Source organism: Pistacia vera, unplaced genomic scaffold (assembly GCF_008641045.1).
Source record: "Pistacia vera cultivar Batoury unplaced genomic scaffold, PisVer_v2 Contig977, whole genome shotgun sequence".
In the NCBI taxonomy this organism is placed as follows: Eukaryota; Viridiplantae; Streptophyta; class Magnoliopsida; order Sapindales; family Anacardiaceae; genus Pistacia; species Pistacia vera.
This window is the reverse complement of record NW_022196864.1, coordinates 9,288-31,626: the sequence shown is the minus strand read 5'-3', so window position 1 is coordinate 31,626 and position 22,339 is coordinate 9,288. Positions and strand designations below refer to the sequence as shown.

The 22,339-nt window shown below is 35.6% G+C and overlaps 1 pseudogene; it reads right to left on the bottom strand.

The window, feature by feature from the left end:
• Positions 1-13,257, bottom strand: part of LOC116121385 — a 35,214-nt pseudogene extending 21,957 nt beyond the window's left edge.
• Between the last annotated feature and the right edge of the window lie 9,082 nt (positions 13,258-22,339).

Here is a 22,339-nt window from a genome sequence, read left to right as displayed (position 1 = left end):
TTGGGAATTGGGGTAACCAAGGACAATTCAACACAGGAGAACTTTAAGATTTGTGTATGGCTAATTTTTTAGTGGAAAAAGGCGCAAAGATTAATTGAATGATTTGAGAATGTTTTCGGGTCTGTCAGATGAGAAAATGAAACGCAAAATAGAGGCAATGAAACGCAAAATAGAAATTACGTACGAGTGTAACAAAAGAGATGGCGAATTAGCATTTTGTCCTTATTTAGGTTATATTGTTGATGTCTCTCAAACTGACCTTTTGTTCTGGTAATTACCAGTTTGTAGCAAATTCTTTGGTGAGATCTGTGAGTTGCCTGTACTGAGGATGATGCAATAGCTCATCTGAGACGGATGGCCACAAATTAGATTATTTGTGTACAATTAACCTGCTTTTCTTGATGTCTATCTCCTTCCTCTTGTGCACCCCAACAGCCATTTTTCCCATTATATTAAATTTCAAAGAAAAGAAACAAAAAAAGTTAGCACATCGAATGAGTTTTCTGGTTGGGGCAGAATCCTTTGCTTTGGTTTTGGCGGCTGAATGAAATTTAGTTTGTTTCATGTTTATTCAGGTACTAGCTGGAAATCAGGATAACACCACGTTAATAGCGCAGCCTGATTTGAACTTCAAATTGTGAATTTTTTGAATTACTTACAGCTTGATGTAAATGGTGGCTAATGTCTCAACCTTGTGCCGCAGAGAGTCCATTGAAAGGTGTTTCAGCGTCCCAAGAAAGATTCGAGGAGTCCCTGTTCTATTTTGCCTGATCCCCACCTCCTGTATGCATGCCACAAAGCACATTTTAATTAAACCACTTATTCTTAATTTATTGGAAATTGTATATGCGGCACAATCTTAAACTTGCATTTGGAGTTGATACTTTTACTAAGAACTATTCACGTTAATCCTAATGACTACTTACGGCTGGAATAAGTTGTTGATAGATCTTTCTTTATATAGTTGCTTGCATTAATAGAGTGTCTAAATTCATCAACGAAGGTCCTCTTCTGCTCTCTAGAATGTTTTGCATTGTGAAAATAAGACGTGATTGTCTCCAATAAGACTGCAGTCTTAGCCAACCAATTCGCTCTGACATCTTTCTGGCTCATATAACTGTGCTGCTGCTACAACAGTACGTAAGAAAAGGGCTCTTCTGCTCACTCCTAAATTGTCATCTTACATTCTGTGTACCACCGTGTATCATAGCATGTTTCTTGAGGAGAAAATTAACATGATTTGAGTTGTTGGAAAAAAAGGAATTCGATGTAATATAAATTTTGTTTTACCCTGTTGGGCATTATTGTTTTTTATTTCCATTCGGTCGATGTAAAAGTGGCAATTGTTTGGAGTCTAATTGTGGCAAGCTCCAGATAGCTGTGATGGACAACCAACATCCTGTAGGGGTAATTACATAGCCATTAGAATATAAATCGAATCAATGAATTAATCGAGATGTTTAAGATTGTGTACGAGTACTGCACTAAGTCATTTGTGCACCCATTCAATAGTACTATTGCACGTGTATTACCTTTAAAACTAATTACATATGATTCTGATTAATTAGAAGATAGAAAAATGAAATGCATCATATTGTGATCACACAAATGAAGTAAGGAATGAACAAATAAAAGCATACCTATACAAGACTTCGGCTAATCATGATAAACAAAAGGTCTATAAAAAAAATAAAAGGATGGCATATTGCTCTGTGTTGTAGCTAATCTATAACATTTTGAGCATGGTAGATTCGTGAACTAATAAGTTAGTTGCTTCTAATATTTCAGTTTATCGAAAACAAGGACTCTTGGTTGCAATCGTGACAAATAAACTAAGGAATGAACAAATAAAAGCATACCTATACAAGACTTTGGCTATCCAAACGTCATCTCCGGCGCCATATTGTTCAGTGTACAGCCTCGCCTCAACTCTAGGCAAGCTTGCGTACCATGGAACCTCCAATGCGAAGCTCACCTGTATTGTAATTGTTATTACATTAATTATTAATCCTTCCTTTTTTTTTTTTTTACATATCCATAATTGATAGAATTCAGATATCCGTAAGGTCAAATTATCTAACATGTTTTTAGATGAAATAAACGACTTTTTCCAACCCAAGGTTTGTCTTAATGACACTTTCCCACCAAAAAAGTTTCAAAATACCATTTTCCCACCCAATTTTTATATTTCGTTACTACCAAAAACCAATTTTGGCCGATTTCGGTGACAAATTCTCTTTGTCACCACTATTTGAACCATTGGTCTCCTCTCTACAGAACCCCTCTCAGTCTGGCATCTGATTTTTCATCGATTGTTGACAATCGCAAAACTAGGGTTTCTTGTTCTTCGTTGATTCTCGGCTGATTTCGGCAATGAATATTCAATTGGTTATCACCATTCAATCCATGCATCCACTCTATAAAAACTCTTTTATCCTAGCTCCTAGTAACTCACTGAACATTGGCTAAGAAAGTGAAGTGTATTTTTGGTATTAACGGAATACAAACGTCGGGTGGGAAAATGGAATTTTGAAACTTTTTGGGTGAAAAAGTGTCATTAAGGCAAACCTTGGGTGGAAAAAAGTTGTTTACTCTTTTAGATATCATATCAATTCTATTAATTAGAAATGTTATTTTATCTCAGGGATCTTAATGTTTGTGTGTGTGTGTGTGTGTGTGTGTGTGTGTGTGTGTGTGTGTGTAAGAGAGTGAGTTATATAATCTTTAAGTGTTTGTATAATGTTATTAAATAGTGCTAAGGTATCATGCAGCGCCCTAATTACAAAAGCAGGCAGTAAAAAATAACATTGTGTTTTGTAAGGGAATACCCTTCCAATTAGAAAAAATACCAGACGGCGGGGATGGTCTATTATAAAATCAATATATGCATTCAACAACAAAAATAACTTAAGCTTCACTTTATGGGTTAAACTTTCTCAATACCCTCCAGTTTAGAAATAAATAGTGGTGGATGACAATTAAGGGTAATAATAAAATCATTATATGCATCTTAATAACAAAAATAGCTGAAGCCTTCAATTTTTTTTTTTTTTTAATAAATAGAGAAAGGAAGTTTATAGACATGCCTCCGTACCTCACCAGGCAAGTCCTAGCTATAATCCATTTATCTAGGAGCTTATTAGCCCCAGTTTTTCTCTTAAAAATTTTGCTGAAAATTGCTTGGCATTCTCAAGGATTCTCTCCAGGGAATAGCACCTGAGACGCCCGATACAAGTTGTATATAGGTGTACAGCCTCGCTAGATGCCCATATAGCAAAAGAACTCACCGCCCTTCTCAAAATGCTGAAAAAACATCTGTACAGCGAAAAAATAACAGGATCACAATATTATGCAACAAAATAATGTACTGATGTAAGAGATTTTAAATTGAGTCTTTATACTGACCAGCAGAAACCTCATAACCATGGTAATCTTAATAGTCTAAAGCCCATGGATGATTCATCATATTCATGAACCCTGCCATCTTCCCGAAGAAATACCCTCTTCGGTCCAATATCTGAAATTTAATAATGAATTAGTACTCTTAGGAGAAGAAAATTAAACTCCTTTTCATAGATGGGCTGTTTAGTAAACTTTTAAAAGAATAAAATTGTAAATAATACGTACCTAAAACATATTCCGTACATTCTTTAAATTGTCGCTGAAAATATCTTGAAATTCCGAGACGCTGCAAGCGATCCACAACCCAAAGACGTTCGAACAGGTCAACTGGGTATACGTTTGGTACTAAATTGGAGTAAATCCATAAAAATCTTTAGAACCGCTAATTAATGGAAATTGAAGGAGAAATGAGAATTTCTAGTCGAGAATTGACAAAGGCGCGCTCTTTATATGTACCTCCAGACTTGAATCTTTGAACAATTTTGTTAAAAATTTCAAGCAATTTTATCTTTAGTTTGCATGAACGCATAGGCAGTGGAGGTATAAGAGAGAAGAATGCCCCATCTTGGAATTGCAATTTTAGCAGCTTTTCCCAGTTGAGACTAAGGTCTGGCATTCCTCCAAGCTATGAAGAGATATTGTCGGTACATTGTGCATTATGTCCTGTGGGGATCTCTATTTCACGCGTACACGATTGGTTTAATAACCACAAATTACAATAATGGTAAAAATAAATAAAAATAAAAAATTCAGAACTAAGATAATCAAACTTATTGACTCTTATTATGATTGATGTGGTATCCCAGTCTATTGAGAAGAAAAAAGACAAAAAAACAAAAAAAAAATTGAAAAATTGTTAAGATGAACGTTTGAAAGTTTTATACCTTTTGAGCTTTAATTTCTTCTTGGCAAGATTCTTGCAAGACTGGGAGTGATCGGGTACTTCAATTTCTAAACTGCGAGCTTTTTCTAGAAGTGAAGGTAAAACAATTTCAAAGCCGCTAGGCCTGTGCTCATCATTCTCATTCGAGTGGATATGTTTTCCTTGAAAAATGACAACCCTAGAGCCATGACAAAAGGTTGACGTGATTTATGAAGTCTTAGGAAGAGAACCTTTAGACTAAGTAATATAAATATATATGCTTGTTTCTATATACCTTTTTAACTATCGTGATGTATATTCCATGTCTTCAGTGCTACAACACCAGCTAAGGTGCTGATTAAGCGATCATAAGCTGAAAATTATCAGCATCACCCATGAACCATCTGGGAGTTGTTATTTGCAATCCATTGAAGGGTTGATGGGATTGAGGGGCACCACTGCCTTGAATATCTTCAATAAGAGCAACCCATGCAGTGTCATAAGCGGATATGCTTATTTCTCCTCGTTCAGGGAACTTAACATGGATCTTATAATATGGACGCGTTCCTTGATCTCATTTGGTGAGGAAGCCTTAGAGAAAAACAAACAAATTAATATTTCCCACAAGTGATGGTGATGGTGCAAGGAAATGGCTTTGTGATGGGAGCGATGAGAGTTGAAGGAGATGACTTCTAGGGTTGTATGATTTTTTTCTTTTTGCTGAATTTGTTAAACAAAGTGAAAGTGATTATATATATATCCTAGATTTGATTAAATCATTAACTTCTATTAACATGAATAAATCCAAAGATAAATCTCGGATTTGTTAAAATGTTGATTGTCGTGTGAGACGTTTGTGGTAATTATGGGTAGGCCGTTTTCCTTTTTTGGTGGCTTGAGTCAAACAATATTATCTTCAAAAGCATAGATTTGGATTCACTAACCATAATATTTTATATGAAGTTTTATCTTTTAGATGTTATAATTGAAATTCCATGACTCTACTCTGATCCCCTTATTAACAAATTTATTAAAGGCCAACCTTCTTTCTAAGGCCGGAGTTCCAAGTTCTAAGGTAATATACTTTGATGTCTATAAATATATATATATTATATTCATCTAAGAAAACTTGTTTTGTGTTCAAATAACCTTATTCGCTTCCTCGTCAATGTCAGCCTCCACAATCTCAATCTCATGACGCTTTATCATTTGTTGTAGGTCATTGTGCAACACGTCTGCATATAGGTTGAACAGAAAATTTTACTAAATGACAATAATAAAACTTGTACAATTTGAAAAATATTATACTGAAATATAAATCAAAATAAAGTTATGATATAGCTTAATTTATATTTAATTTGATGTCTTTATTTTATTTCGTTAATTTAGAGGATATATTTAAGTTAGATTTTAAAGACATTAGTTGTGATACTCGCTAGCTACCAAGTACTAATTATGTGATGCAGAGATTATCGACTTAAATAAAACTAATGTTATTCTATTGTTTGTTTGTATTCTTGTGACTTGTGACGTTCGTGATTAATTTTTTTTACATAATAATTAATTATTATAAACAGTAGGTTTTTCATTTGAAAATCAAATATATATTATACACAAAAAGTGACACGGAAGAGATGACAGAAGTGCTTTAAACTTTACCTAGGTGCGATTTCCGCTGTAGAACTGCTGTTACTACACCGTGGGCAAAGTGGGTTAACTCGTTTGTCTTCAAGGCGGGACGGCCAAACACCTAAAACATAATAAATGAGAAACAAGTTATCAATTCTTGAAAAGGAAGTACACTGCGTGCCATCAACATGAAATATGCAGCATGGCTACCCTGGAGTGAACATGAAAAACTCAAAATATATATATATCAATATATGTTCCTTCTTCATTCTTTTGGTTTTACGTGTACTGTATTCTTTACTCTCCGTTGTTAATGTTCAGCATCAAGAGATTATCATAAGAAGAACTTACTCAGAGAAAAGAGAGATTTATCGGATGATATTTGCGTTAAGAAAGTCGAAGATCGTGGTGTGGGCGAACCAGGGGAAAGGCCAAGAAAGAGATTGGTGGATTGGGAAGACCTGTTGATATGTTCACTTTTGTTTTGCAGAGGAAAATATATTCGGGGCCAAAGTAATATTAGAGTTATCCTGGTCTACAACAAGATATAAAAAATCAATGATTTCGTAGTACATAAATTTTATTTCGATAAAATTATTAATTACCGTTTATTTCAATGTTTTACCATGCAATGTCCGACACTAATCATAAGATATACCACATTTCATATAAAGAAATCATGCCCAAACAGTATGAATTCCATGCAAATGGGGTAGAATGCAAGTTTTAAAACATACTTTCAAAACTGACAGAATGCACCCCTCTCCTTTTTTTTTTTTTTTTTTTTTTTTTTTTGAGTAATACTAACTTTACAAAGAGCATACAAAGACCCATACAAAGAGTCAAATCCAGCCCTGAAATTATGATTGCCTTTTCTCTCTCTCTTTTTTCCTTCTTTCAAGAGCTGGATTTGACTCTTGTATGAGTCTTTGTATGCCCTTTGTAAGGCTAGTATATATTTTTTTTTTTTTTTTTTTTTTTTTTTTTACCAAGAAACCATTTACCACATCACGAACCGCCGCTGTATATAATTCAACCAATTCTCACTCTCAACAGCAAACATTTATTCATATAGCATGAATACATATAAATTTATATACCAAACTTCATCAATTCACATTTACAATTCAAAGAAATTCAAGGAATTGGTAATAAATAAATTTACATACTAGTTAAAATGTGAAATTTTTAGAAACCATTAATGTCCACTGCACTCAATCTTTAACTAACAAAATTTTCCCCATTTAAGCCCATTTTAAAGATAAACCCACCAATAATACACTTATATATATATATATATATATATAATATATATAATATATATATAATATATATATATATATAATATAACAAAGGTTAAAATTATAGTATATATCTCATCTTAATACTAAACATACCATTCACAATTAACAGCCAACCTCAACACTCCGCATATTTAAAAATCTGCAGGAATACTCCCTTTAATTATGCATCCTCTCTTCCAGATTTTTCAACCAGACAAGACAAATAATTATAAAGACAAATGCATGTGTTTAACAAATAAAAGGAAAAGCACACTTAAAACTCCACTTATTCATGCATTTCAACACTTCCAATTGAATTTACCAGCCCAATTGAAGTAATTCCACCAACAGCACATTAACTCAATAGTTAGTAAAATAATTTAAAACAAAACGTTATAGAATTTGGCATACACGCGTATCGCATGCTAATTAAAATTATTCACCCGAATTTTAACATACAAGCCTTAACCTTCAACATTTGCTGCCTTTATATATTTCTTCATCCTACTCTTCACACAACATCAACCACAACTCATTTTACAAATAAAACAAAATTTCAATTATTCAATTCACACAAAATTTCAAGTGATTGAAAGGCAATAACTTTAAAGCAACATGCAAGCTTAAAACTCAATCTTAGTAAGGATTTGGTGCAATCCCCATTCAGTCTTTGATTAAACTGTCTCCAATTAAGCCAGCAGCCCATTTTGAAGAACAAAACACCAAATGCACCTTTATACACCTATATGTGGATAAATAAAGAAAAGAGTTAATTATATGATAAAGTTCATTCTAAATAAATATATATTCATTCAACAATTTAATAAAGCCAACACCAACATTTCCGTTACCAAAACTCTGCACAATATAAATTTTCTCGACCTTCAACATAAGCCGAACCCAACTCCTCTCTATAGAAACTCAACTTTTGAACAAGATCTAATTCATTATCCCAAAAATTTGCTCAGCCGAAACATGCAAGTAAGGTTTAGCAAATAAATACTTAACTCAAGATTTTGTACCCAAAACATTATAATGAAATAGATAACTTGATATGCAAAAGGAAATTAAGTTTTATAAAAACTTTTTGGTAATCCACTCACCATTCAGCTAACCAAACTTCCAGCAAGCTTCAAACATTTTTTTTTTTTTTTTTACATCCCGAGCTAGATCGGGTAATTTTGCTCGGTTTTTGCTCTCCTCCACCGATTCCAGACTTTCACTCCTCTCGGCTGAACCTCACACTCTCTCTCTTTTTTCTTTTCTCTCTTTTCCTCTCTGTGTTTCTTTCTCTCCAGTCTCCTTCTTCCTCATCTGGGCGAAAATCAGCTTTTTATATTTTAATCTTTCTATAATTATGCTTCTGCCCCTAGATTACAGATATTCCGGTAAACCCCTGCCACATCAGCTTTTCCTTCCAAAAAAACCTCCAGATTTTGTCCATTGTTACAGCAAACCCAGCAGCTTCCTTTTCTTGCAATTTCATTCAATAAACTTTTAAAACTAACAGAAACCCTACCATAAAATAAAATCACAAAGAATATGTAATATTTATTAGGATTAAAAAAACGGGGTTTCACAAACCAACTAGTTCATTATTGTTATAAATATTTGATAGTCGAATTAAACTTTGATTTCTACTGCACTATTAAATGCATATATAATCCAGTCTAATCTTGTCTTACATGAAATACAGACATTAACATTATATCCATTAATCTAATGCACTTCCCACTGGCTGCTTATACGTTTATATATATAGACAGCGGACCCAGCCCGTTAGAGGGTAGGCCAGCATTCTTAAAAAAAATTGTTCATATAGGTCCCATGAATTTTTTTAATTTAAAAAAAAATGAGAATATTATACATATATCCAACTCATAAAAAATATTATTAATAATATATTTTACGCCTACATCATATTAAAAGTTTAAAACTCTTTCCACTCTTTTTACGTCCACCTGTTTTTTATGATTTATCCCCAAAATTATTTGCTCCATTTGGTTCATTATTCTGATAGTTTTAGAATAACTTTTGAAAAAAGTTAAATTGGATGGGTTATTACGATGTAGGATTAAAAATTAACAAAAATATCTCCTATGTTCATTATTTACTAACACCCCTTAATAAATATTAAAAGTTAACAAAAAACACCCAAACTCACCCATTAAAATCGGACAGCTGGCCACCACCGCCGAAGGGTGGCCAGAGTGTTTTTGCAATTTCTAAAAAAAATATTTGAGGGTGTTTAGTTAAATTAACATTTAGGAGGTTTAAATAAATTGAAAAATATAGAATAATATTGGGAATAATGACATTTACTGTTAACTTTTTTGGGAATAATAATAATAGTATTCCCAAAAACGAAACAAACGAAGACCTCTCATTCTCTCTTTCACTTTCTCTGTTATTCGTTATTAAAACTTTTGAAGACTGAAATTATTAAGCTTTCACTATCAAGGTGTCACAATTAGATTAGTTTTCTGTTTTATCAGTTTTAGGTATATTGCTATTTCCTTTTAGTTTATTTTAAGGTTGAATCATACTTATTTTTGGAGGTTTTTTATTCTTTGATGGAAAAAGACATAGATCTTGTGAGTTTGTTTTGTGTTTAAGAATGTTCATGCTTTCTCAAATTAAACATTAACTATATTTACTGAACGTTATCTTTACTCTTACACCACCCATTTTTATATTTCAAATGTCATCGTTTAGCTGCTCAAAATTATTAAGAAGTTTGAGTTGTTATTATGTTATATTAAAAAAAATTCATGTTTTTTAATTTCATATTAAAAATCAAGGCAACGTTGACTTAATTTAAGTTTGGTTGACTTTAACTTAAGTTAGGTATGATCCAAGTCATAAAAATTTATATTATAATCTTGAAAGCAAAAAAAAAAATAAAAAAATAGAAATAAGAAATTGTGTAGAACATTTTTGGTGGATTGTAATTGTTGTAAACTCTTTTAATTTATTGGATTTAAGTGGATTGTTAGATTCCCGTAGTCTTTTGCTCTCTTTAATTGAAGAGGTTTTTCCACATAAAAATTTTCTTGTGTTTCCTCGTGTGAATGTTTATTTCCAACATAATTGCTCAAGGTTTTGCTTTATAAATTTATTCAAGTAGTAAGTATTGTGTTATTGCATTATTTTCTTTCAAATTATTGATTTCTAATACATTAAATTCATGGGTTACGCATACTGATCTTTTGTAATTAAGTAAAGGTTTTTATTTTTTAATGCAACAAGTTTAACTTTTAATAATATTAGTCAATTAATTTGTTAAATCCAGAATAGAATTAATCGAGTGGCAGTTAAATGCTACTTACCTAAATTCAATTTGTTTCAATTAAATATGCGCAATTTTTTCTTATATTATATTTATATTACATTTTGTACTATCGTTTTTCCTTTATTTGGTTTACTTAAATTAATTTCCATTTAAGTATCATTGAAAATATAAAAAAGAGGTCACAATAATTAAAATAAAATCATTAATCACAAGTAGAATAATCCTTTATGAGACTTGCTTAAGATTGGAGACAAGGAACCCTACAATGTTTGAACTCAAAAGTCATACTAGATGCTTCTTCAATTATAAAATGTTCTTCCCACTAACCAACAAAAAATTTTGTTGTGATCTTCATTAATTTTTAAAACCCAATTTCTGCCCTTCGTCAGTTTCTTTGGGAAATAATTGAATGGTCCATTCGTTAACTCGAAACTAACCATATTACTTGTGCACTTGGGGTGTTCGTTCTCAGCTCTCAACTTGAACAACAATCAATGCATACCTTAATCGAGAGAAAGCCACGCATGTGCAATATATGATTTAAAATTAGAAGAGAAGTTTTCCAGAATCAGAAACAAGAAAGGGGATTTAGACGACTCTGAAGAAATCAATAGTCTGTTTATGATATTTCTATCTGAACTGTTAACAAAAACAGAAATAAGAGGCGTTTTATACTCAGCCAATCTGTAGAAAAAACGCAGCGGTTCATGCTGCTCTGAAACTAAAACGCAGTGTTTCAACTGTTTTCAATACAAACTAAGCTACTTTTAGAACCTTACAGATATACCTTACAATTGATTTGCTTTACTCTGTTCAATATCTTCCCTTGAACTAAACGTCCGGGCAGTCTTCTCTACTACATTCTTCCTAACATCTTCCCTTGAGCTAAACCTTTTGGACAGTCTCTCTACCACATTCTTCTTTACATCTTCCCTTAAACTAAACCTCCTGGCAGTCTTCTTATCATGTCTGCTCATATTAGTTCAAAACAAAAAAAAAAAAAAAATTCCACAAAACTGCAGTCTCATGACCTACAGACAAATCCAGAACTTCATAAACTGCAGACTAAAAAAAACAAACAGAATCAGCTCAACAATGCACTCCAAATTTTTTCACATAAAACTGCAGTTTCAGAACTGCAGACTAAACCAGAATTTTCACAACTCGCAAACTAAACCAGATCAGCAATCCAACAAAAAAATAGTCTTCACAAACTGCAATCAACCACAATAGCTGATTAAACCAGAATCTTCACAATCGCAAACTAAACACAGAATCAGCAAATTCCAACCAAAAAAAAAAATAGTCTTCACAAACTGCATTAACAACACATAGCTCAAAATTAATTTTTCACAAAACTACATTCAAATCAACAGCCTTCACAAACTGCATTTCTGCAGACTAATCATCACAAACTGCAGTCTCACGAACTGCAGACTAATTAGAATCAATGCTTTCTGACTGGTCTGTATCACCTGCAACTTGTTTAACTTAAGCAGACATTGCAGGGCTGTTTTCAAGAGTATTGACCTCTAATGCTGAATCAGACCTAGATACTACATTTAGTTTGGTTCGAAGAAGCTGAAATCTACTTCCAGCGAGAGCCTTTATTAAGATATCAGCAACTTGATACTTAGTGGAGATATATTGTACACACAGCTTCTTGTCAGTGGCCAGCTCCCTTACATAGTGCACATCAATTTCGATGTGCTTTGTTAGGGCATGAAAAACATAATAGTAGACAAAGCTCCTGCACTCATATTGTCACACCAGAGTACAGGAGTTCTATGAACTTTAATGTCAATTTCTTTAAACAAGTGCTGGATCCAAGCAAGTTCAGTGGCTGCTTGGTTGAGTGATCAGTATTCTGCCTCGGTGGATGATAAAGACACCACCTTTTGTTTTCTAGAACTCCACTGCACCAAATTACCTCCAAGATAGATACCATATCCACTAGTAGACCGTCTATCATTCACATCTACAGCCCAGACTGTATCAGCATACCCTTCTAACTGAAAATCAATGCTGCTCTTGAATAATAACCCATGTTGGAGATTGCCTTTGATGTATCGAAGTACACTTTTGTAGGCAGTCCAGTGAGCCACAGTTGGTGACTGAAGAAACCGACTTAATCGATTTACAGAATAAGCCAAATCTGGTCTAGAGTGAGTGAGATATTACAAGCCTCCAACTATGCTTCTATATAGTGTTGGTTGATAAAAAAAACTCACTATCCTCTTTCCCTAATTTCACACCCATTGCCATTGGTGTTATACATGGCTTGCAGTCATTCATTCCAGCCTTGATCAATAACTCTTGGGCATACTTTGATTGAGTGAAAGTAAATCAGAATCAGTGTGATGTATTTCAAACCCAAGGAAATAGTTTAAGGCTCCTAAGTGTTTAAGTGCAAACTGCTGATGAAGATCTTCAGTCATTTGAGAAATTAAACAAGAATCAGACCCTGTAATGATTATATCATCAACATAAACTAGTAGATATATCACTTGAGCACCTTTCTTCATAAAGAACAAACTTGTATCAAAAACTAAATTGGTAAAACCCCATGAGATGAGAGCACCTTTTAGCTTGTCAAACCAAGCTCTAAGAGCTTGTTTCAAACCATATAGAGCTTTATGAAGTTGACAAACATGCTTGGGATATGTAGAATCAACAAATCCTTCAGGTTGCATCATGAACATAGTTTCGGTTAAGTCACCATTTAAGAAAGCATTGTTTATATCGATTTGTTGGATATCCCACTTGTAATGAACAGCAAGGGAGAGCATAATTCTGATTGTAGCAGGTTTGATAACTGGGGAAAAAGTATCAAAATACTCAAGGCCTGGTGTTTGTTGAAATCCCTTTGCCACCAACCTTGCTTTGTATTTTTGTAGAGTGCCATCAGATTTTAACTTGGTTCTAAAAGCCTATTTACATCCTACCAAGTTCATACCTGAAGTGTAAGGGACTAATTTCCAGATATTGTTTCTTTGAAGTGCTTGAAACTCTTCCTACATTGCTGCCTTCCATTCTGGAATATTTAAACCTTCTGTGGCAGATTTAGGTTCAGCCAAAATATGAAAAGCAGATAACAAGGCTTGCTTTGGAGGATGTACATGTAAGTGGCTTTTAGATCTAGTAATCATAGGATGATGATTGGTAGTTGGTAAGGAAGAAGGTTTAGTGATAGGGAGAACTACCTCAAGTTGAATTCCAGCAGAACTAGTACTAGCTTTGTCATGATTAGAGGTAGGGTGAGATGCATTAGCAATATTATTTAAATCAGACTGCAGGATACTAAATTCTGAACAATCCGCTATTAGGTGTGTCTGCTGCTGAGAAATAGGAAGGGCAGATTCTGAGTTTCTCAAAGCAGATTCTTGTACTGAAGGATGATTTGTTTCATGTGTTGAAGATGAGTGTATGTTATTTGAGGATGAGTTGATGACATTAGGAGGATGGCAGGTTCTAGGCTTGGGTGCTGAAATGACTCCAGCAGATGGAATAAGATCAATAACATGAGAGAAATTCCAAGGAGTGGAACCATGAATAACATCACTCAATTCAGCACTATCTTTGTCCTTAACTAGAGAGCATTTAAAACCATCTTTGAATGGGAATTCACCTTCATTAAACCGAGCTTGTTTAACAGCATAAACTTTCCTTGAAGAGGATAAACATTTATACCCCATGTGAACTGAACTATAGCCAAGGAAAACACATCTTTCAGTGTGATAAGAGAGTTTATGCTTCTGATATGGCATGATATAGGGGTAACAACAACATCCAAAGACCCTGAATTCATCATAGATAGGTTCATCTCCAAATAGTTTTTGAAAAGGTGATATTTCTTCAATAGATACAGAGGGCAATCTGTTGATAAGATAAGTTGCAGTAGTGAAGGCTTGCCACCAAAAACACAATGGCATTGAAGCATGAGCCAAAAGTGCTAACCCAAATTATGTTATAACTCTATGTTTCCTTTCCACTCTTCCATTTTGTTGGTGGAGGTAAGGACAAGGGTGTCTAAATGCAATTCCATGTGTTTGTAGGTAATTAGAGAAAGGCCTAAACTTTCCTTCCCAATCAGTTTGTAGACATTTTAATTTTGCATTCAATTGTCTCTCAACAAAAGAGTGAAAATGAGAGAAAATAGTAAAAGCTTCGGACTTCAACTTTAATGGATAAATCCAAACAAATCTACTAAAATCATCCACAAACAACATATAATATTTGTATCCTTCAATTGAACATACTGGTGTAGGCCCCCACAAGTCTGAATAAACTATCTCAAGAGGACTTGTGGTCTTAGAACTAGACAATGGAAAAGAAGCTTGCTGCATTTTTCCAAATTGACATGCTTCACATAAGGACAGCTTATTTCCAAAATTCCCACAAATATTCATTTTATTCATTACAGATTTCAAAGTCTTCTCTTGTGGATGCCCCAATCGAGCATGCCACAACTTGGTTCTACTATTTCTAACATCAGAATTATTATATCTAGTGTAGCTACTCTCACTACTTGTGGTTGCTGAAACAGCAGGAGCTTCAATGGCTTTATTATTTGAAACTGAAATAGCAGGATCATCAGAGCTAACATTGGATGCTTGAGATAGAAAGACAAAAGCAGCTTGTTCATCATTAAAGGAGACAGTGGTTGGAAAGGATAATTGCAGTTGATACAAACCATCCTTCAAGAGTCCTTGTATAAGTATCCTTTTGGTGGCCTTATCCTTTATTACACAATGATCAGAATAAAATTCTACAACAACATCATTATCTCTAGTTATTTGTGAGATACTCAATAGATTTTTAGCTATATGTGGCACACATAACATCTTCCTAAGATGAAGTAATTTAGGATAAAAAGTAGAAGCCAGAAAAGACTCACCTATATGAGTAACAAGGACAGTTTGGCCATTGCCTACTTGGACTTGTGATCCACCTTGATAGTTGTCTTTCACCACCAGGTTGGTTGGTTCAGCAGTCATGTGATTGGTTGCTCTAGAGTCAACATACCATGTTTGGTCAGCAAGCACTTGTGGTGTGGCTATTGGTATGTTGTTTTGAAGAACTGAAAAATTATTACTTTGAGCATTTTTAGCAACATTGCTGCCAAGAGCTTCTGATTGAATCATAGCAGGTCGGTGAGGATGCCCAAATAACACAGACTGTTGAGTTTGTTGATAACATGCAGGTGACTGAGAAAGGTTTGCTCCACCATGACCAGGATAGCCGTGACTGAAGGATAAAGATGCACAACCTTGCATAGATTGGACAGGAAGCATTTTTGTAGCCAACAAAGCTTGGAGTGATTCATTGGATTGATTTTGAAACTGTCCTTGTGATGAGCCGGAGTTAATAAAGCCTGGACTTTGATTTATAAAATTCCCTTGGTTCTGATTATTGAAACCTTGAAAGTTATGATCAAAGCGGTGGTAACACTGAATTGCGGAGTGTCCCTCTTTTCCACAAACTTGACATATAAGTCTTGGTCGAAAATGTCCTCTTCCTCTGCCTTTACTTTTCATCATGAAAGGATTGTACACAAAATTACCAGAGGAGGTCAACTGATTTACAAAGTCACCATTTTGTACAAACTGAGGTTGAAACTGAGTATGAAGATCAGGCTTGAAGCTTTCTTGAGACACATTGTTGTTACTATATTAAGGATTTCCAGGGATTGAGTGAGAGATCATAGGTTGAAAAACTGGAGATATACCAGCTAGATTTTGACCATTAAAAGGGGTGACTAACGGGGTGACTGGCTTGTTTTGGTTCAAAACAAGGGAGTCAGTAGGGCTTTGTTTAACTGCTAATAGTGTAGAGGCAAGCTGATCATGTAGATTTGTAAAAGAATTGTTCTGTCTCTCCAACCTAATCTCATGTTTATGAAGCAATAATTGTGCTTCTTGGAGAGTTGTCTGACTACTGGTTGCAACTAAATTTGCTACTACGGCATCATATTCGGGTCCTAACCCGTCTAATATGTAGAGTAACAGCTCTTCATCACTTAGGTTTACACCACTAGCTATCAATTCGTCCCCTAACTCTTTCATTTTTAGGACATAATCACTAACACTTAGGGCATCCTTTTTGGTGTTCTGCAACATGTTTCTCAAGTGAAGGGTTCTAGCTTTAGATACACCTTGAAAATGCAGTTCTAGTAAATTCCAGATCTTATACGAAGTACTAGATTTTGCGACATGCCAAAACATAGACTCAAAAATGGTGGATAGAAGCCAACTCACCAGAAATTGGTCGACTTTCTTTTAGTTGAAATAGCCTGGATTTGGTTTCTTGACTATTGTTTCTGAGCTCTCATCTTTCTCGAATTTGAACATTGGAGGACATGCCTTCTCTCCAGTGATAAATCCTTCTAATCCATGAGAAATAAAAGCTAGTAGGATTTGTGAACGCCAGAACGTATAGTTTTTCTCCAATAATTTGACAAGAGTGGATGGTCATGTGGGTGGAATGTTGGAGTTTGTGAGGCATAAGAAATCAGCATCCATATTGTCTGATTTAGAAGCTGATTTAGCTGAGGTATTATCAACAATCACCATTGACGCTGGTCTAATGGCTCTGATACCATGAAAGTTTTCCAGAATCAAGAAACAAGAAAGAGGGATTTAGATGACTCTGAAGAAAATCAATACTCTGTTTCTGATATTTCTATCTGAATTGTTAACAAAAAATAGAAATAAAAGGCTGTTTTATACTCAGCCAATCTGTAGAAAAAATGCAGCATTTCATGCTGCTCTAAAACTAAAACGCAGTGTTTCAACTGTTTTTAATACAAACTAAGCTACGTTTAGAACCTTACAAATACATCCTTACAATTGATTTGCTTTACTCTGTTCAATATCTTCCCTTGAACTAAACCTCATGGGCAGTCTTTTCTACCACATTCTTCCTAACATCTTCCCTTGAACTAAACCTTCTGGACAGTCTTCTCTACCACATTCTTCTTTACAATGGTTAACTTATAATTAGCTTAATTATGAGATTCTGAGCAAGGAAGTGCTTTTAAATATTGTGATTGTTGTAACTTTTCATTTCACCTTTATGTCAGCTTCAGTAACGATTAGACTTTAGTAATGTAAGTGCTTTTTTTATTTATTATTTTAACTCACATAGTTGGAGGGAGGATATAGTGTACCAGAAGATTTTGAAATGGTGGGACTCTCATAATCAGTTGTCTAGATCGAAGGTCAGGTTTAGCAAGTACTGTATCGTGTGGGAACAACCGAAACTGGATTAGGGTATCTGGGAGGAGAAACTGCAGGAGGCGATTCTGCCAGAGAATCATCAAGAACTGTTGTGTCAGTATCTAAATCGGAAGTAATGTCAGGCTGAGGAACCTAAGGAGTTGGTACCAAATCAAATAAGGGATCCAGTGGAGTAGGTTCATCAGTTGTAGGAGACCACCAAGGAGATGGAGAGGAGACCATGTCTTTGGTGGCAAATGAAAAGATGTCTTCATGAAACACAACATCTCCAAAAATCAGGAACCTGTTGGTAAGTGGATCATAACTTTCAACCCTTCTGGAGCATCGGATATCCCATGAAAATACAGCAAGTGGCTCGGGTTCCAAACTTGTCATGTTACCCAAGAGTAGTAGCCTAACAAAGACATCAAAAAACTCAAAGGTGACCAATGGTGGGTTGATTCTTGAATAATACCTCATAAAAGGTTTTTCCATGAAGAACTTTGATTGGAATATGGTTGATCAGGTATGTAGTTGTGATCACACATTCACCCCCAAAAGAGATAGGGATATTGGCTTGGTGTTTGAGTGCACGGGCGACTTTTAGTAAATGGCGGTGTTTTGTTTCGAAAACCCTATTTTGCTGTGGGGTATATGTGCAAGAACTTTCATGCAAGATGCCAAGCGATAAGAAAAGAGAAGAACAATTATGATTAAAAAAATCTCTAGCATTGTCAGTTCTAACATTTTGGACAGAGGTATGAAATTGGGTGGTGACCATATAGAAAGTTTTTTATGTGGGTAAGTGTTTGGCTTTTGGATTGCATGAGGAATGTCCATGTACATCAGGAGAAGTCATCGACAATAGTGAGAAAAAATCTAGATCCATCATGATTTGGGGTGTGATATGATCCCTAAATGTCAAGATGGATTAAGGCAAATGGTTGAGTGGTGGTGGAGGTGCTTTGTGTAAAGGTGATGCAGGCTTGTTTAGTTAATGGACAAATTGGACACTGAGGTTGCCGGATAGTGGCACTGTGACCTAATCTTTGAAGATGAATAAAAGAAGTTTTATTAATCATTGTATTACAATTGGAAACTTTATTGTTTGTAATACAAGTAGAAAAATTATTAAAAGATTTAGCAAGTGCCTAGTAGTATAGACCTCTATTGCCTCTACCCAAGCCTATCAGTTTCCTAGTCAAAGGGTCCTGAAATTCATATGTATTAGGACAAAACTTCACAGTGCACCTATTGTCCTCACAAATTTTGGATGTTAAAATGAGGTTGAAGTGGAATGCAGAAGCACATAGTACATTCCTAAGTGTTAAATATGCAGATAATTGGGCAATCCCTATATGAGTGGCTAAGGTTATGCTTTTGTTCAGCATGCGAACAAAAGTTGATAATGTGGTGAAAATGGTGGTAAAAAATTTTGGGTGGCAAATAATGCGATCGCTAGCTCCTAAATCAATAATCAACATATCGGTTATAATAAAATTTAAGCAATAAGAAGTACCTACATAAGATGTTTTAGGGGCATTTGTCATGTTATTCAGCATTTGAAGCAACTAATTGTACTGATCCGGGTTGAGAGTGGGAGATGGTTGACTTCCATAGTTAAGAGTATCAACTTGAAATGATGAGGAATTACCATTTTTGTCCTTGGTAGAATCGGGACGACCATTTAATTTTCAACAATGGTCCCGATCATGGTTCCTCCTTTTACAATAGTCACAATATAGCTGCCCTTTTCCAGATTTTGAATTTCCTGGCCCGTTTGACCCATTTCCAGAACCATTGGACCAAGAGTTTGACCTAGTTGACCAGCCTGTTGACCTGTTTGACCTAGACCTTGATGTAGCATTGTTTGAGCCGTTAGATGCGTTTTAAAAACGCGATCAATTTTTGGCCGTCAGATCGCGTCAATGAATCTGAGCCCTTGATCTTTTGTCCCCTTCATATTAATTTGCCCCTTTTGCGATTTCAGTTTGCCCTAACCCTAGCCGGCCTTCTTCGCCATTGCCTCTAATCCCTGCAAACACCATCGACTCACCAGTTGAACGATCTGTGTTTAGCTAGTGTTGACTCTCATCTTGTATCGCCAATTAGAAACTTCGGTGGAGAGTGGGTGGCGGTGAAGTAGCCAAGATCTGAGTTCTAAAGGCCAAAATAAATTCATTTAGGCCAAGCAAGAAGTGCGACAATCTGTCACGATCTCTGATCCTCTAATATTGCTAGAGAGTCACCGGTGATCCTTCAACTAGAGTCTCTTCGACGGCACCCAACTCATTCCAAATGGCAGAAAGCCAATTGAAATAAGTGGTGACATTTTGGTTCCCCGATTTGAGTTCGACAAGGCGTTGTCAGAGGATGAAAGCCTTGGCCAAGTCTAGTTTAGCATACATCTCCCTAATATTTGCTTAGATCTTGACAGCCATTTCTATTGGTGGGAGCCCTGCTGCCATTTCTGGTGAAAGGCAATTGCTTATCCATGATTAGACCAGCATATTGCATTGGCTCCAATGGCGTTGAAGGTGTGGTAGAGGTGGCGATTGGAATGTTCCATCGAGAAAATGGTCCTTGTCATTTGCGATGAGGGCTCCGCGGAAATCTCATGACTAGGAGGCATAGTTGTCAGAGCCCATGAGAACTTGCTTGATGAGGACTAGTTTTAGTCCATCTGCAACCGGCGAGAATAACACATTGCCTGGTTCAAGGCAATCGCTGCCGACCGCTGGTACAATATGTAATGGGTATAGGTAGGGATTCGTGTTTGGATCCTGGCCCAGTTAAGGCAAAAGACCCGGTTGTAACCTGGTTGAGGAAAATAACCTGGGAGTAAGGCTGGGTGAAGCCTTGAACCGGTAAAGGAACCCGGGTTATAACTCGGCATTCCAAATGGGTAAAGGGTTGGGTCAAGCCTTGATTGTGTGTTTGGGGCATGAGTGGTGACTGGGCATTCTTTACTGGTTGGGCTTTGTGTGGTGATTGGACCGTATGTGGTGATTGGGTTTTCTGTGTTTGGATTGGTTTCCATTTTGGAATCTGATAGTTTGTGATGGTTAAAAAAAAACCAACTCTAATCGAGTGTCTGTTTGATTTCAGGGACATAAAAGAGAGGATAGGTTGATATGGCAAGCGGAAGTTGGTTAGTAGTGCTCTGATACCATGTCAGAGATTGAAGATCAAGAAAGAAGATGTAAGAGAAGCAGACTCACTACCAGAGAATGCTAAGAATGAGAGCAATTGAAATAGAGAGAAAGAATCTGTATATTACTTGTAAGCCTGTACAATGGCATATATATACAATTCTTCTAAGTGTAAAATAGGAAAGACAATGAATTACAAATCCGTATTAATTCAATCAATCCCAAGGATTAAGGTGATTGATTGAAACTGTAATCATCCTTGATCTCAGCGCAAAGATTAAGGAAAAGCTGTATAGTAAATTCATATCTCGTCACAAACAATACACTTCGAAATTTTTCCAGATTCCAGAACATAAAATAGAGAACTTAAACACCAGCTGAACCAGATTCCAGAACTAAGAACATAACAGTAGCAGATTCCAGAACAGAAAACACACCAGCAGCTAAACCAGATTCCAGAACAGAAATCAGAGAACTTGAACAGAAAAACAGCGAAAATAAACTGGAGGAAGCATGAACATGAAAGTTTTGATCTCTTTTCTGCTTACTGGTTGCTGACTACGTAACAGAAAAGCACCACTCACCTTATTTTATTCCATTTTAGTAGCCACTTATTGACTAATTTATTCAACACATTCAGTGTGAATGCTTGGAGCAAGTCCAACTATGCCATTGCTTGCAACGGTCCATCCATTTCTTGTTGGAGTTGTCGACTACTTCAGTATTAATGGGTAACGACGACCCGATATTGCACAAGCAGTGGGAGTTTTGAGTCGCTTTATGTCAAATCCTGGTAAGGAGCATTGAAGTGCTGTAAAGAGGGTTCTTAGATATCTTCGTGGGACCTCGGATTTATCATTATGTTATGGAGGCATGGCGATTGGGGATGAGCTAGATGTGATAGGTTTTGTGGATGCTGATTGGGGAGGTGATCTCGATAGTAGACGTTCCACAAGTAGGTATGTATTCTCTTTATTTGGTGCTGCTGTTTGTTGGATGAGTAAAAGGCAAAGTACTGTGGCTTTATCATCGACTGAGGCAGAGTACATGGCATTGACACATGCTGGCAAGGAAGCTATGTGGCTTCGAAGATTGAGTTTAGAGCTTGGTTTCAAGCTTGATGCTGTGAAGATTGGATGTGACAATCAAGGGGCTATTTACTTAGCCAAGAATCCTGCTTTTCATTCGCGATCAAAACACATTGACATACAATACCATTTCATCAGGCAAAAGGTGGAGGAAAAATTGGTGTTGTTAGAGAAGGTTGATACACTTGTTAATGCTGCAGATTTTCTTACCAAGGCTGTGAGCTTAGCAAAGTTTACATGGTGTGTTGATGAGGTAGGCCTTCATTGTGTGAAGTATTCGCCAAGTGGGAGAATGTTGGAGTTGTCGACTACTTCAGCATTAATGGGTAACGGAGACGCACTCGGGGGTCCCGCTGTAGGATTTCTTTTAAGTTACTAATTCCTTTTTGGGTTGGGCTTAGGAATAAGAATCCT